The following is a 16312-nucleotide window of genomic DNA, read 5'->3' as shown; positions in this document are numbered from 1 at the left end:
ATATATAGTAATAAAAAAAAAGTTAAATTGTGAAATATTATTACAATTTAAAATAACTGATTTCTGTTTTAATATACTGTATATTAAAACAATTTATTCCTATGACAAAGCTGAATTTTCAGCATCATTACTTCCTTCAGAAATAATTCAAATATGCAGATTTTCAAAAAAAAAAGAAAAAAAGTTACTGTATTGCACCTGACATAACATTTATAAAGAAACACTTATGCATATAATATATTCATAATACTGCATGACTCTCTGACCTTATTGCTTAATAGTTCACAGTTATGAGTCACCTGTGAAAGACCGGAAGACACGTCAGTAGAGGTTATGATGGTGAAGGCCGACCTCTGACATCTGAGCTCTCAGCGGGGTGCTTCAGTCACACTGGCTGAGCCACAGCGGAGGCTGGCGAGAGCCGCTGTGACTGTGTGTGTGTGTGCATGTGTGTGACGACAGAATCTCGCCGGGCATCTAGGGTCACTAATAAGGAGATGTTTATGCAGAGTGTGTCAGAATCTTGGTATCTTTTTCCCCCTTTTCTTCCCTTCTCTGTTTTCAATTATTAACAATTTTTGAGAAGGAGAGGGGGAAAAAATAAGTAGAAATAAGTAGTCAAGCTTTTGGATGTTTCTCAATGGCGTACTGCACTTTTCTCAGAAACATCATGCATATTTAAAGTTAATAAAGCCTATTCCTTACCTTTTATCCAGACTTTTTAATGCTGCGTGAGAGAGGAGGAACTGGGAACATCAGAGTGCTACTCCGAGGCATCATCTGTGTCCTCAGGTTCAGTGTGACGAACAAGACCACGTCCCTGAAGAAACCATGCACACATCATTATTACACTGATGACACAAAAACAGCACCAAATACTACAGCATTGCTACTCTAGAGATGCTTTTTGACTCAGAGTGGACTGCTGATAATAGGCATCATGTTTGAGCTTTTGTGCCACTTTTTGGTTTTCATACAGTATTTATGGAAGATCAGATTAATGTAGAAAAACAAGAACAGTCTTTTTTTCATGTTTAAACTTTAAGATTTAAGAAAACTATGTCAGAGCTGGAGTGCAATAACTTTTATTTTTTTTGGCATTCCCTTCTATCTGTCTGAAAAACAAAAACAACATTAAATAATTACCAATACATTTTTTTTATATATATACCATAAGAATTTTATCTAGGGGCCTAAAGGTTAATTTTTATTTATTTATTTTATTTTTAATAATAAAAGTTTCATGTCTGCTAAGAAATCTATTAAAACATTATTTTAATTTATCAAAATAAATTTATTGCCCATGAATGTTCTTAATCGACCCATGGCAACTGGCAAGGGTTTATCTTCTAGTTATACTGCAGATCCTAACAATAGCTTAAATGAAATGAAGCGTTAATAAATTATACATTATTTTATTCATTTATCAAAATCAATTTATGGCCAGAAAATGTTCTTTATACACCCATGACAAGTGATGGATTAAAAAGTACATTTATATACACAGTAATTTGAGTACCATTTTAAAAAGTATTTTTTCTTTCTGCTATTGTCTTCTAAAGACAAAACTGACAGTCTAGTGGTACCAGTCCTATGAACAATTTGTCGTCACTCTGCATGTATGTGAACTGTAGTTGCACTATCATCAACTCAAGAAAGCCAGCGGGTGGATTTGAAAGGGAATCCGACTGAGATGGCTATAAATCGAAGCCAGCATGGCAGGATTCCAACAGGCTGCTATGGCTGCATCTGCTGAGCAGCTTTCATCCTCCTCAACCCGTTTATGCATATCTACTGGATATCCCACCTTCACGGTGTCCAAAGCTAGGGCTCAAGGCCTCTCCAAACCCAAAGTCTTCCCAGAGATCCCTTCCCTTCCCTGCTTAATTGATTCTGCTGGGGTGTCAGAAAAAGAGAAATACATATCTCATTATTTATTTAGGCAAGCTTTGATATGGGTGTATTTAAAAAGGGTTAATACATACAGTATAAGGCTTAATCTCGCGGGGGGTAGGTTTAAAATTTCATGACCAACTACCCGAAAAATAAAAAGAAAGTTGCAATGTTTGAAAAATTTGAAAAAAAAATAAAATAAAAGAAAATAAAACTTATGAAATGACTTACTGAACATGACAGAGGGTTGGAGGGAAGGGTTGAAAAATGAAGTCTTGATGATGTCATCTGAAATGGAAAATTGTTCACGAGATGGATCAAATTACATTTTGCCAAAATAATACATAGATTATGTCTCTGCCAACCCATTTACTTCTATCCAGCCACGTACCCATCTATCTAGCCACCCATATCTGCCATATCTAAAGTATCTACCTACCCATCTACTTCACCCATCTATCCAACTATCCATATCTACTCATCTACAGTATCTACCTACCCATTTACTTCAATTTATCCATCAATATCTGCCCAGTTACACGGTCTACCTACTCATTTACTTCTATTCATCTATCCATATATCCATGTATACACCCATCAATCCATCCATCCTATATCATTTTCTTTTTCTTCTAAACACCAATAGAGGAAATGTGTTTATTTCTTGGTCTCATTGGACAACTACCATTGACTTCAGATCTCAGACTCTCGGCCCACAGTTTCCTGACGTAACATTCCTGTAATCACTAGCACAGAAATGGGAAAAGGAGAGGAGAGGAAGGTGGAAGCACATGGACGGTGGCGGCCTGAGATGCCAGCGGAGCCGTGGAGAGCGAGCAGGGAAAGGCAGCAGGCTTCAGACCCCAGCATATTCATAAATCAGCTTTTTCAGGAGCTGTCAGCCACTCCATAATGAGGGTTATTATTCAGCTCGGGTGTCAAAGTTACTATCAAAGGACCATCTCTGGAAGGCCCTCTCACTCTGCTCCTTGTTAAATAAACAGCGGTGTACACAAAATGGCAAACAAGACGTGGGTCAACCTGATACGGAGTGGGGCCACACGGGCCTCTGGAGTAATTTACCCCTTGGGAATAGCTGACTGGGGAGATGGATGATATCAGGCCTTTCAGAAAGATTAATGGAGAGAGAGGCCAACAGAAAAACAGAAGTGAGAGCAACTGAGATGTTGGAGAAGTAGAAGGAAAGATGGCATCATACAGTATCTTTCTATCTAGAAATGGGTAATAAAGTTTGTGTTCTGGATATTTTGGCCAAAAAACCCTTGTATGCATATGTATGCAGCTTATACCATTTAACAAATTGGTGGTAAAAAAATAACTACCAACCACGAAAAACTCAAACTCATGTGTCATATATTAAGGCATATGAAATAAAGTTAAACGAATAACTACTAAGCTATCAAAATTGCTCCTACAACTGACAGTAAAATTCCCCACATCACTTGACCACTCATTGATAACAGTCTAATATTAACCCTCTAAGAATACACACTTTAAAAATTCATTCTCTTTATTACTTTGTTAATATCAGACAGTGGCCTCGGAGCTGAGGGGAGTATTCATTTTGAATACTTGAAGGGGGCAGAGGAGACGAGGGGGCGAGAACTGAGCTGTATGGCAGATGAAAGGGCTAATCTCTGTTTAACATTAACAAGGGCTCCACACATCCAGAGAGGAGCAAGATTATAGCTCTCAATGTGGGACTCTGGGTTATGGCTGCACCGAAATGAAAAAATGACCTGCGTTCTCATACACAGTAGGTTATGGAGTAACGCATTATGAAATACTTGGGTAACACTTCTTAATATTATTTAATAGCTTCTGATTATTCAATTATATCATTATGTAGTCAAATAAGTTTGCATAATGATCACTAAACTGTAGTGCTCGTTGTATGTCGCATATCAAATAACCATATTGATTCTTTTGAGAGAAAATAATTTCAATAATCAATAAAAAAAAAATACTTAAAATAATAATAATAAAACATTTTAAAATAAATAATACTTTTCAATAACATGACTACTCATATACTCTATATAATAATAATACTAATATAATAATAATAATAAACACTTTTAGAATTAGCATTTAAATATAAATGAAGACTTTTTAAAGCTTCATATTTAAAATATCATCAAAAAGACCATTATACAAAAAATGGGTTTATTATTATTAGTCAAATTTAATAAATTTTATATTATATAATTAGTATTGAAATATTAATTAAAAGAAAAAATAAGTCATATTTATAGTCTCAAGAAACAGATCTGACACTATAATTACATAATGTTGAATTACTTAATTTACTTGATAAAAATGTCAATACTAAAAACTGCAAATTCATTAAGAACTGAAAATCATTATACAAAAAATATGATTATTATTATTACTCAAATGAGCTTAATATTTTTATAATTAGCATTAAAAAAATTGTTTGAAAGCTCACCCCCCCCCCCACCCCCACAAAATTCATGTTTAAAATCTCATATGAAACAGATCTGACACTAATTGCATAATGTTGAATTACTTATTAATAAATTGATTACTTGGAAAAAATCATCCACAATACTGAAAACAGCTAATTCATTAAAAACAAAATCCATTTACAGTTTTAAATCAGCAAAATGCAAATCACAAAAATGGAGCACGAAAACCACTTTCTACATGGAGAAAGGGTTCATAATATGATTATATTTAGTTGGCTTATTGGGTGGTAAAATCAATTAAATCCCACATTGAGTAAATGAGAGGAAAGCACTGATAGTCGCAGGCCATTCCTCAAATTGTTATAAATTACCACAGCCAGAGGGGTCACCATCACAGAGACCATTCAAGGACAAAAAAAAGAGACTTCTCCAGGACGATGAGGAAGTGCTTTCCTCTTCTATTTAAAGAGGAGAGCAACTCCAAACAGTCAGGAGTCATCATTTTCATCTCACCTTCCTGAAGGCAACAGATTAATCTTTTACATCCGTGAGTTTTAGACAGGCCTTCACGCTGTGCGAAAAATCATCAACGTACCCGATACCAATGAATGATTTTGTCATTTCGGTGCCGGGACACTGCGTGTTTGTCAAAGTATCTCTGCGATGTAATTTGCGCCATCTGTTCTCATAAGTAGTGAAGAAAGCGGAAATATGTGATGCGTTTAAGCTCAGTGTGTCATGTGACTGTTGGGGCCGTGTCTGGTGGACATGAAGAGAACATATGTTGTCTTCCAGCCCGCCGGCTGACATTGAAGATGAGAAAAGACAGTACTTCAAGGCAAATATTGTCCCTGTAGAAAGCCTGCCAGAACCTATATGGTTCAGTGTATTGACAAATCTCTTGTGGACGGCATAGACATGGCGGTTTACAGCGCTAGTCTCTTTCAGTCCTCATCGCGGTGAAGGGAAGAGCTGAAGTCTTGAAAACAGGACACCATCCCAGGCAGCTTGGGGAAAGCCTGATGACACTTTGACTGACATCTTATGGGTCCGAAGGAAAAAACGGCGTGGAGGTAACAGCCCATCTTTGAATTAAACAGCAGAAGATATGATTACCCACATTTGATCCTGTTTAACATGGCCCACTTGTTTATTACACACAAGAGGTTGAGGTTTAATTGCAGTGCTAAGGTGAGACTTTGGCCTGAAGATGGATGAGATGGAGACAGACTCCTGCCATTGGAGACCGCAAAACAGACCAGAACCAACGGTGATGAATGACGAGTAAGAAGCTCTGTTTTCCCCAAAGGAAACCATCCTCTTGAAAAGATGACAGCCAACCTCTACAGGTTCCTAACTCCTCATCTACAATCTAAAAAATCTTCCAAAAGGGTTTTTTGCAGTGATGCCATAGAAGAGCCTTTCAGTGAGAACAATTCCACAAATGAACCATTGATTTTCTTAGTGTGAAGAACATTTAAAAAAAAAAAAAAAAAAAAAACTTTTTCCACTATGAGGATTCCATGGATGTTCTTCAAGGTTCTTCATGTATCCTTAGACGCCAATAAAGAACCTTTATTTTTCAGAGTGTAGGCTAAACAGTAGAAGTCAACAAGGATAAGTCAACATTTTGTGTCAAAACATCTCTGCGGACATAGAAGAAAGGGAATGTGGTATCGGGGAAGTTAGATGAGAAAATAAAAACAAAAAAACAAGTGGCACATCTGCAAATTAGCTTTGACTGCTCAACAAGGAGCTTGTGTTGACAAGGGAGAGAGATGATCTGATTTGCTGACACCAGCAAAGGAAAAAAAGAGAGACAAAACAAATCTAATCATCCCTTCCTATCAAGAGGAAATCGTTGCTGCCTTCTTTCCACAAAGACCCCCCTGGCTTAAATCAATTTCAAACAAACTTGATTCTGAGGCGGTAACAGGGGGAAATCAACAGTACCTTTCAATTTAATTCAGTGCTGTGCTCTGGGAGAGAACAACTTTCATCCATCACCATTCATGTGCCAGGAGCACAGCTGTAACTCTAAACACACACACACACACACACACATACATACACAAAACAAGACCCGGTGGAGGGAAAACCCCTGTAAATACATCTCAACATCAGCTTACATGCCCAAACCACTCAATATTGGTAGGTTGTGATGGGAATCACCAGCTATTCCTATAGAATTCAGTTTCTGAACTACACATTAAACTATAACATATTTACAATTGATTAAACTTTTATTACCACAAAACACTTTTGTAAATGAGCATCTTTACACACTGAGATAAATATCCAGCGAGTAAGACAGTTGCGATATTCAGTAACTGTGCTTACAAATTCAGGGTCTGATTCAAACGTTTTAAGTGATTCATTAAATGAACTGGCTCATAAGAGTCATTTGTTGTTAAGCAAACAGTATGTTTTAAACATTTCACAAAATATGTTATACTGTATACCAAACTATCTTTTATTTTTACTAACATTGCTACAAATTGCTTAATGTGGCAAATCAAATGTGGTATTACTCAGGTAGATAGCAACAAATGTGTCAACTTTCAAAGTGTTTCTCTACGATGACAGCAGTTGACCTCAGTTTAAGCTAATGCACGCTGCGGCACCCCTAGTGGTGCTTTAAAAAAAAAATGCAACGCATTCTTGCTTGAGTAGCTATAAGCGTCTGCATTCGCATACTAACACAGAGAGAGCGTTTCGACCCAAGACTGGCAGCTTGCACAGGTGAACATGCCTTGATGATTTGCTGATGGACGCGATGACCCTTCTGAATCGTTTCCCTTCTTACTTCACTCTGGCCACATCCTCCCTTCCCTCCACCCCCTGCCACTTCCTGTCATTAAGCCTCTCACTGCCTGTCGCCATTAGTTTTGAGGACGTGATTTAAGATTGATGACTTGTGCCCCTTGGGAGTCTGTTTCATGAGGTGCTGGGGGGTGGTGGAGGGCACCACGGCCAAGGTGCGGAGGGAGAACAGGCATGGAAGTCGAGTGAATTAAACTTTGGAATTGATTTTCTTAAAATTTGAGTTGACTAATGTGACAAGTCTCAGCTGTGAACGGCGGAGCGCTGGGTTAAAAAACCTGCGGCCTGTCTCCTCCAGGCTTCTCACAATGACACGGCAGCGAGAGAGAGAAAATGTGTGTTAGGAGGCCTCATGCACACACACACAAACATATGCTGCCGCTCAGTCATCAACCTGCTGTCACCGACACAAATTACAGCCAGGAGAGAGAGAGAGAGAGAAAGCAAAGAAGAGAGACAGACCTCACATCACCACAGCCTCGGAGCTGCAGGTACTGAAGGTAGTGCTGACAAGGGACAGGTCACTGCTGTGACATTGTTGAATAATTCAAGAAAAGAAAGAAGGAATGAGGGGGAAAAGGGAAAGGGAGTAGATAAGTCAATGGAACAAAAAAGTATAGAACATGTATGGGTGGATACTCTCGGCTTGTCTTAACACTCTGCTGTGCCATCAAAAGCAACATATATTGCAGTGTCTACAAGTTACATCACCGCAACACAATACTTCTGGTCTGGGAGGCCACATCTGCTAACATTTGCATCTGTCTGCTCATCTGAGTGCAAATCACAGCCTCTTAATCCCTCTAAAATTAAAGTTGACCTTGACCCACCTATTTTCAAAAAATTTAATTTTATAAAGCATTTCTACAATGGCACTGGCAATATATATATATTTTTATATATATATAAATCAAAACATACTACATTAAATGTTATACATCAGTTTTATTTTAGTAACACTGAGATACTACTGTATTTTATTAATTTGTTGGAATTATTATTTTTATATTTTCCGCTTTCATTTGAGTTTAAGTTTTAGTCAGCTTGTTGCATGTCATTTTTAGTATTGAATTTTGACTATATAGTTTTTTTTTTGTTTCAGTTTTAGTTATTTTAGAATGTCAAGATAAAGTAAAATCATATATATATATATATATATATATATATATATATAAAGTAAAATCATATATATATATATATATTTTTATTATTGTTATTATTATTAAAAAAAAATTCAGTTAACATTTATTTTAATTCATATAAAGCATTTTTAATGGTTTTAATTACCATTATACACACACACAAATAAAAAAAAAAATCTTCTTTCATAATATTATTTTGATCAAAATAACAAATCACTCTTCTTTTTGACTGATGTTACAGCAAGCTTTTTATTCCTTCCAACTAACTTGCTCCATTCAGGTGTTTCACGCCCATTTTTATGACCCTATGGATCGCTGAAGTCTCGCTCTACATTTTCTCTTCACTGAAATCACTAGTAACATCACACTGTCAATGTAAAACGGGTTGTGAATGCTGTTTTGTTTAATCGTGATCTAGACATTAGGCCCTTACAACATTCACAATAAAACAGTACGTTTGTGCTAAAAAAAAAACACCTACTAGACCACCAAACAGACTGAATTATTTTTTTCATTAACAGCAGAGTGGTTGTAATTCCCCAGCCAATGCGAGTCACAAAGCAGTCCTGTTTGATCCAATGGTGCAATTCAGAAATGACTTAAAGAAGGAGCGGTAAGCAAAGACAGCCAAACGACGTGGCCCCTGATGAGTGAACGCTGGAATTGGTTTCACGCTCGAGCACAGCCTTTAAGACAAAGTACCTCAGGAGATAATTATAGTGTCAAGCATCCGCCAGGCCAGCTGTCGACGATTGGCCAATATTTAGCTTTAATTAAATCAAAGCAGAAATGTGATTTCTCCTGAGTGATGTTTAAACAGAAAGTCGACTTTAGAAAAACACAACATAAGTCTTAACATGTCTCCTTTCGTCCCCTCAGTCACCGCTGAAGTTTATTTTGCGACTAAACACGTCGGCCAGAGTACATGAATCCCAAAAACTAATGAAACAATGAACTTTGAGAAGTGTTCATTAACCTGAGAGGCAAAGATTTGATGTGTTGATTTGAGACACTCTCAACCTTGGGGTCTGACGCCATGGGCTGATGTGAGATGTCTTATTAATTTAACTTATCACAAACTTTTCTGTGATTTATACATGATTTGGAATCAAATATACATTATTTACAAATTAAATCCCTCCGAAATAATGTGCATCTCAAGATTGAACGAGTTGCATTAGAATGAATATTAGTGACAGGAAGTGTAAAAAAAATAATAATAATAATTTAACTCATGGTGCAAGATTACATTAATAAAATTTTTAATAAAAATGTAATTAAATGGCAAAATGTACTTTTCTTAAGAATATAACAGAGATGCTAAAGAGTTTAAGTAATACTTTTACAAGGGCTGACAAAGTTTTAGAGCTTTAAAAATTAGTCATGGACCAAAAAAGGTTTGAGACTCCCTGCTGTAGAAATAAATGTACGATCCTACAGTAACATGACCCATTGGACCATAAAAAGTTAAGAAACACACTTCAACTGCAATCTTTCTGAATATAGCTGAGGATGGCATAAATACAGCGAACTGTGCAGATATATGCAGTAAGAGTATCCTAAAATAGACATCCTCCACAAAATGCTCAGCAGAGATATCACAAATATTTAAAACCTATTACTTTCCATGTCTGAGATTAAAGTTGTGCAATTGATTTCATTTGCTGGCATCCAACAGAAAGGGCTGTACTCTTTCCTGCCTGCTGTTTGGGAATATGGGAATGTTTGGCTATAATCTTAGAGTGGACTATTGATCTTGCTATTTTAATATGTTGTGTGAGCAGCTCTGTTTGACTGCCTTTTTTCATTAGCCGAAGGCTCTCTGTCTTCAAGCCGGGGAATTAAACCTGCCTCTTCCGCTCTTTAGACTGCCGGATGAAGGCGGCCAAGAAAGGTCAATACAAAATTAATATGGGCATTAATATTCTTAATGCAAACTTGATGCATGCAAATTCTTAGTTTTGACTGAGGTCCGCACAAAGTTAGATATGATTCTCCCGAGGCGGCCTGAGGCACAGAACGCCTGCGAGCACGGGGCATGCATTAATTGCGACTGTCTTGCATACATCATAAACTCGCAGCTGATGCTGATCAGAGCACTTCGGCGATGACTGTGAATCTCCTTCATTTAAATTGATTGTAAAACAGCGGGGGGAAGAATGCTTCAGCAGCGAAAACATTCAGAAGCTGCCTCTGTGTTAAGAGATTTAATTACATTTATAATATGAGAAGGAATTTGACTATGCAAATTCCTTTAAACCGAAGAGTATTGTACGTAAACACGCCAGTTGATCGGTGCCCGGGAGGGGAGCGAAGGGATGATCTGTCTGAAACCGAGACCCTACACAGATCCTGAAGAAATAACGAAGAAAACATACCAGGGACTCACCACTGGCCTCTACTGTTCTTAAATTAAGCTAATTATATTTACTATAGCGTAACTAACCCAAAGCTCAACTCCACTCACAAAGTTTTGGTATTTTTGGATATGAAAAAGCATCAGGTTCCATTATGATGCATTTTTACTCATGGAGACAACAAGGTAGCCACATTCCTCAGAAACATCTGGATACATTTGGCCATCGTAAAGAAAGGAAAACCTGACAACAGTACACGTATATACATACACAAACATTGGCCACAGGAGACACTTTAAGACTTTAAACCGCAATCTGTCTCAGCTGACCAGAGACAAAGATTAATACCAGGATAAATAGGTTCAGAAAATATAACGATTCTAAGATTCCAAGATTCTAAGACTTTGTCTTACCAAACAGTAAGTAGCTGCAGTAGTACAGTAGTAGCTTTTTTTTTCATGTACACTGAGGGCTGTGCTGGAGAATTCCCATCTGTGCTGATGTACTTGCTGTTATTTATGAGGGATCTTGTTTAGGCATGCACACCACAGATGCTTGTAATTAATCCAGCATGCAATTAGATATGGTTTCAATTCACAGCTGAGTGTAATTAACTTCTGATGTCCTTCCTCTCAGAGCGAGCTAGCACTGGTTTGAATTAGATAGCATAAGCATGATTTCTAATCTCTAACCTAAGGCAAGAAGTACAAGACTAATTTCATGTTTTCTTTCAGAAATAATCAATTTCCTTTGAAAGTGTTTCTGAGGCTGATTAGTTCACAGAACATTTAATTGGCATGTTGTTTAGATCATATGAGGACAGAAGTCTCAATTGCGAATGATCTTGAAATGAGAAGCTAGTAATACAGTAACTTTGCCAAATCCAGGTAGTGATGGGGTGTACTTGATTCATCAGTCATAAGATTTTTGTCATATCATATTTCTTTTCAATTCAATGCATAATTTATTGCTAAAGTACTGAAATAAATTTCTTCTTTGGTTAAAAGAAAATCTGGTTCTTTCAAGTCTTCAGCCTCTGATTTTCAGCTTTTGAGTAACTCTATGGCTGCCTTCCATAAGACCTCCCTTTGGTTTGTGTTAATGGGGGCCGTTAAGGTCTTTCCAGAGTGTAGACGAGTGGAGCAAAGCTCCATTTATGTTGCTTATGAGGCTGTGGGTGAGCTGGGAAGCGGACCACCTTTCTCTCTGGATCTGCTGGGCCGTTCTGCCATATCCTTCACCGGGGCGACGCTTCACAGATTCGCCTTGACCTCCCCACCATTTCCAGCCATCAATCCGAGGCCAAGCTCCCTTCTGCTTTTGTAGATGGGCATATCTTTTTATTCTAAATCCGCTCTCATTACCGATCCTCTCAGCCGGTCAGTAAGAAGACCTCAGCTGAAAGTTGGGCAAGTAATTGAGCGTATCTTTCCCTCGAAGGCTGACTGCCCGGCTCTATTTGCCTGGATTCAGGATGTAGTGGCCATGGCTGGGCTGTCGGCTGGACTTGATCTGAGCGTTCACGTCTGGGCACCGGGTTCTTCATCTCATTATCTGCCAGTAGAACTGTCAGAAGGGGAAAAAACAAGGTTTTAATGTAATCTGGTCACTGGACTTTTTCCTCTTCTTAATGATGTTCTTTCTTGCTCTCTCTGCCCTTTTGCTCTTCCTAGTCACGTCTGATATACTCACGTGGTAAGGAGAACGGGCCGATTGCATAATATGATATTGATCTTCACCCGCGGGCAAGTGCCATTATCGCTGATAACCATGTAGACGAGACAAACAATCTAATTAAGAAAAAAAATTATAAAAGGAAAGAATGCATTAATTCGCTGTGCAACATCTGTTAACTAGTTAGGCTTGGTTAATAAGCAAAATAATTAGGGTTTCATCGTGTTTGATTCCCTCAGCTTCTTCTTCTGTATTCATATCTGGAGAGAAACGAGCGCTGCTACCCTCAGGCAGAGGAAGCATTAATATGAGCCCAAGAGAGCCATTCACTGGCACCAAGAGAGGAGGCATCCAGAGGAGGCTCCCCGGCTCTCCACCTGGGCGATTGGGAGGCTAAACGGTGCAGATATCGCTTATTAAACCATCTGCCTCATGCTAATTAGATTATCGCAGATAAAGAGAAGGAGTTTCCCTGTACATTTTAATGAGATAATGTGTCAACCAATTGCACAGGGAAGATGGAAGCAATTCGGGGACTCTGACTGCAGAATTTCAGGTGAAGGTGAGCAGAGGAACAGATATAAGTTTGAGGGTGATTAATCGCGTGTATCCAAAAAAAAAAAAAAAAAACACAATGCTAAGGAGAATGAAAATAAAAACAGAATGTACAGACACTCCAGGATAAAACTCTTTATCTGAAAGCTGCAGCTATGTCTTGGATCATCTTCATAGTTCAAAGACACATGAATTGGCAAATCACAAGCATTATTGGGCGTTTCTTCAACTACGAAAACTTGATTTTTGTTAAAACTCTGAAAAGTACTTTTTAAACTTTAAACAATCCATCATACAAATATTATTTTAATTATCATTTACATATCATTAACTAATTTACAGATGCCCTAAAATAATTATCAAAACAATGAAATAAATCAATTTTAAGTAAATTACGAATGGCAAGCGTTTCCACCACACAAACAACTTTACCATTAAAACTTTTTATTAAAAGAGAAATTAGGAAGAGAAAAATGCCTGCAAAAACAAGCATGAGATGAAATATGACAAAGTAAATATAATTTTATTACTATTTTTATTGTGCGTCATTTGCTGTAATTTTGTCAAATTGTACTAAAAAGTATGATTTAATATGAGTATATGACAAAAAAGTGCTATTAAATAAGCCTTAAATAAACAGTTGACCATTTAATATATATATATAATTTCCATCACTTATTTGTGGTGTAAATGAATGGATGAATATGAATTTAAATAGAATAAATGTAGTAGAAATTTGGGGAGGGTCGTTAAAAACTTAACATTTTCGAAAAATATTACCAAGAAAGACGCACAATTTAAAAAAAAGCCCACCCTATTATTATTCATACTAAATATAATCATAAATCCGGCACCAAACAAGATCAGTATTGATTTAGTATTGAACGCCGGTAACAGGAGTGACATAAAACACCTGGTCTAACAAGCACCTGTTTTTTTTTTTTTTGTCATAGATAAATTTCATCTTTAAAGGAGGGTAAACTGAGAGCTCTGCTAACTAATGAAGCAAAGGCTATCGATTAGGCCTGTCACAAGAGGAAGGCATAAAAGTACACATTCAATAAGGCACTTCATATCCTGTCCAGCTAGTGTAAATGTTAAGTGCTAAAGAATATTACCAGGATCAATACGTGAGTGCAACTTCACATATAGCATGCCATGTCTTCTCACTTTCTCACAGGACAACTTGATGCGTACAGAACAGAAAGTCCCATTTCGGTGAAAAAGCTAGGAAGCTCGCATCATGTGGCAAAAACCCCAGCTCATTGCTCATCGGTGCATTGTTAGCGGCATCCTGTAATAAAGACTTCGCTGTAATCAACAACTCAGCAGTGTAAACTGGAGCTTATTAAAATTTAATAACGATCACTTTGTCCCTGTTAACAATAAATAACAAACTCAATTTCCTCTCATTTATGGCGAGAGAAGCTCCTTAAGCAAGACAAATGAATGGTTTGCAGCACAGACTAACAACATTAACTGGCTAATTAAACAACAATAGAGGATGCCGGGGCTTCTTGCGATAATCATGCAATGTAGTTTAATTAAAAGGTTAACTGTGCATGAGAAATACGATGTCTTTGTCTCAGTGCCAGACCAGTCGGGGAGCAGAAAAACACATTTTCTGGATTTTCCTCACTAAATGGCAAATGAAATATGTTGCATGGCTTCTGCTTGGTGTTTACCAGACATTGGTTTCCCAGACAGCACAAACTTAAATGAGGTCTAACCATACCCTTCAATGTCTCTGAGATGATCTATTATTGATTCTGCTCAGCAGGGTCACGGCCTTGTGGTTACCACATAGTACTGTAATGCTCATGTGGGAGAAGCAGGTTCGAATCAGGTTCAGGTCTAGCACCAACTCCATCCCATCAATTCCAGTCAAAAAAAGAAAAAAACAAAAAAAAAAGAAAAATTATATATATATATATATATATATATATATATATATATATATATATATATATATATATATATATAGCCAACAAATTTACCATTGGTTTTGTCAGAAAAAATAAATAAATAAATGCAATAGTTGTTCACAGTGTTTATTCTCACAAAGATCTAAAAGATTTACCACAACGCAATTTAAGAAAAGTTCTTGGATCATCTGATAGGTAAAGACTCGTTGTGCTCCATTATTACCTGTATGCCTTGAGAAGATGATGGCGGTTGTATTACACAGTCCTGAGTTCCATTGTGCCTTCCAGGTGTCTTACTGAGAGCTTTCCTCCACTGGCCTCCTCTCACTGAAACGCTCTGAAAATGTAATTACAGCCCCTGCTGAGAGGTATGGATAGCCACATTTCCATACGCTAAGCCTTTAAATATTCCATTAATTGATAATGTAAATGCCCTTGAGATGCAGACTTGCAGAAGCTGGTAAATCACTACTGGGGCCTCCTTTCCATTGCAACACATCTGTCTCAGTGACAAAAGCTCTTCTAAAACCTTCCAAAGGAAACCTTATGACCCTCCGGTTTCAACATTACGTCTATACAAATAATCTACTTTTTATATCTATATCTCAGTAAATTTATTGTAAGTTACTAGTAAAGTTACTAGTGTGAAACCTTTAGGTGTGTTGGTGGCCCTCACCTTGAATATTTATGGTTCCACTTTGAGCTCAACTCAAGTAGTCCCCTGGACGAAAAGGCCACACTGGAAATATTGCTGAAAGGAATTCTAGTTTTGTGTACTGTCCTTCAGAATGTCTTTTTTGCTGGATTTGAGATACAGTGGAAAATGACAGGAAATTAGAGATCAAGAATGTGATTAGAAATCAAACCTGCGTCACCCATATGAGAATCATCACATCTCAACATGCCTGGAAAATGCACTAACCTCCTCATTTTCTGAGCCATCGATGTTCTACAAAAATGAGAGAAACCATAAAATTGATTTATATAGAAGCACAGTATTTAAAACCTAGCAAACCATGCTGCTTAGAAATATAAGTGCTTATTCCAACCACAGAGTGTTTATTAATTGAAATAAAAACCCTCTAGAGGAGTCAAAAACAACCAAAGGATCAATAATGTATGGCTGCGCATTGTGCACGCGATGTGGCTGTTAATTATTCAGTAAACGGACTAACATACAAAAGTCCATTAGTGTTTTTTTAAATGCAAAATTACTGTGCATAAAAGCAGCTAGCTTTCATTTTTCATGGCTTACAAGCTTAAAAAATGTATGATAGAAAAATATTTATCTCGTTTTGAAAGCGTAGGATGCAAATCTCCAATGATGAACCATAATGGATGATGTCTTTTCAAAAAGAAATGCGCTGTACAGAGCATTCCCACTGCAGGCATTTGAGTAGCTTTTGTCATGAATTTGTGATGAACTGTTGGTTTACAAATATAAAAACATGAATACTGTTGGCATTTACACCGTTTTACTTACAAGTTGACAT

The 16312-nt window shown here is 37.2% G+C and overlaps 1 long non-coding RNA gene across 1 annotated transcript; it reads right to left on the bottom strand.

The window, feature by feature from the left end:
* Positions 1–425: 425 nt before the first annotated feature.
* On the bottom strand, positions 426–15562 carry LOC132098740 (uncharacterized). The gene is made up of 4 exons (XR_009422966.1): positions 15496–15562; positions 15043–15146; positions 706–820; positions 426–486 (listed from the first exon to the last, which is right to left on the bottom strand). It is a non-coding gene; the product is annotated as an uncharacterized LOC132098740 (long non-coding RNA).
* Positions 15563–16312: the final 750 nt, after the last annotated feature.

Source organism: Carassius carassius, chromosome 22 (genome assembly GCF_963082965.1).
Source record: "Carassius carassius chromosome 22, fCarCar2.1, whole genome shotgun sequence".
In the NCBI taxonomy this organism is placed as follows: Eukaryota; Metazoa; Chordata; class Actinopteri; order Cypriniformes; family Cyprinidae; genus Carassius; species Carassius carassius.
Note: the sequence above shows the minus strand (reverse complement) of the source record. Positions and strands in the feature narration are given on the sequence as shown.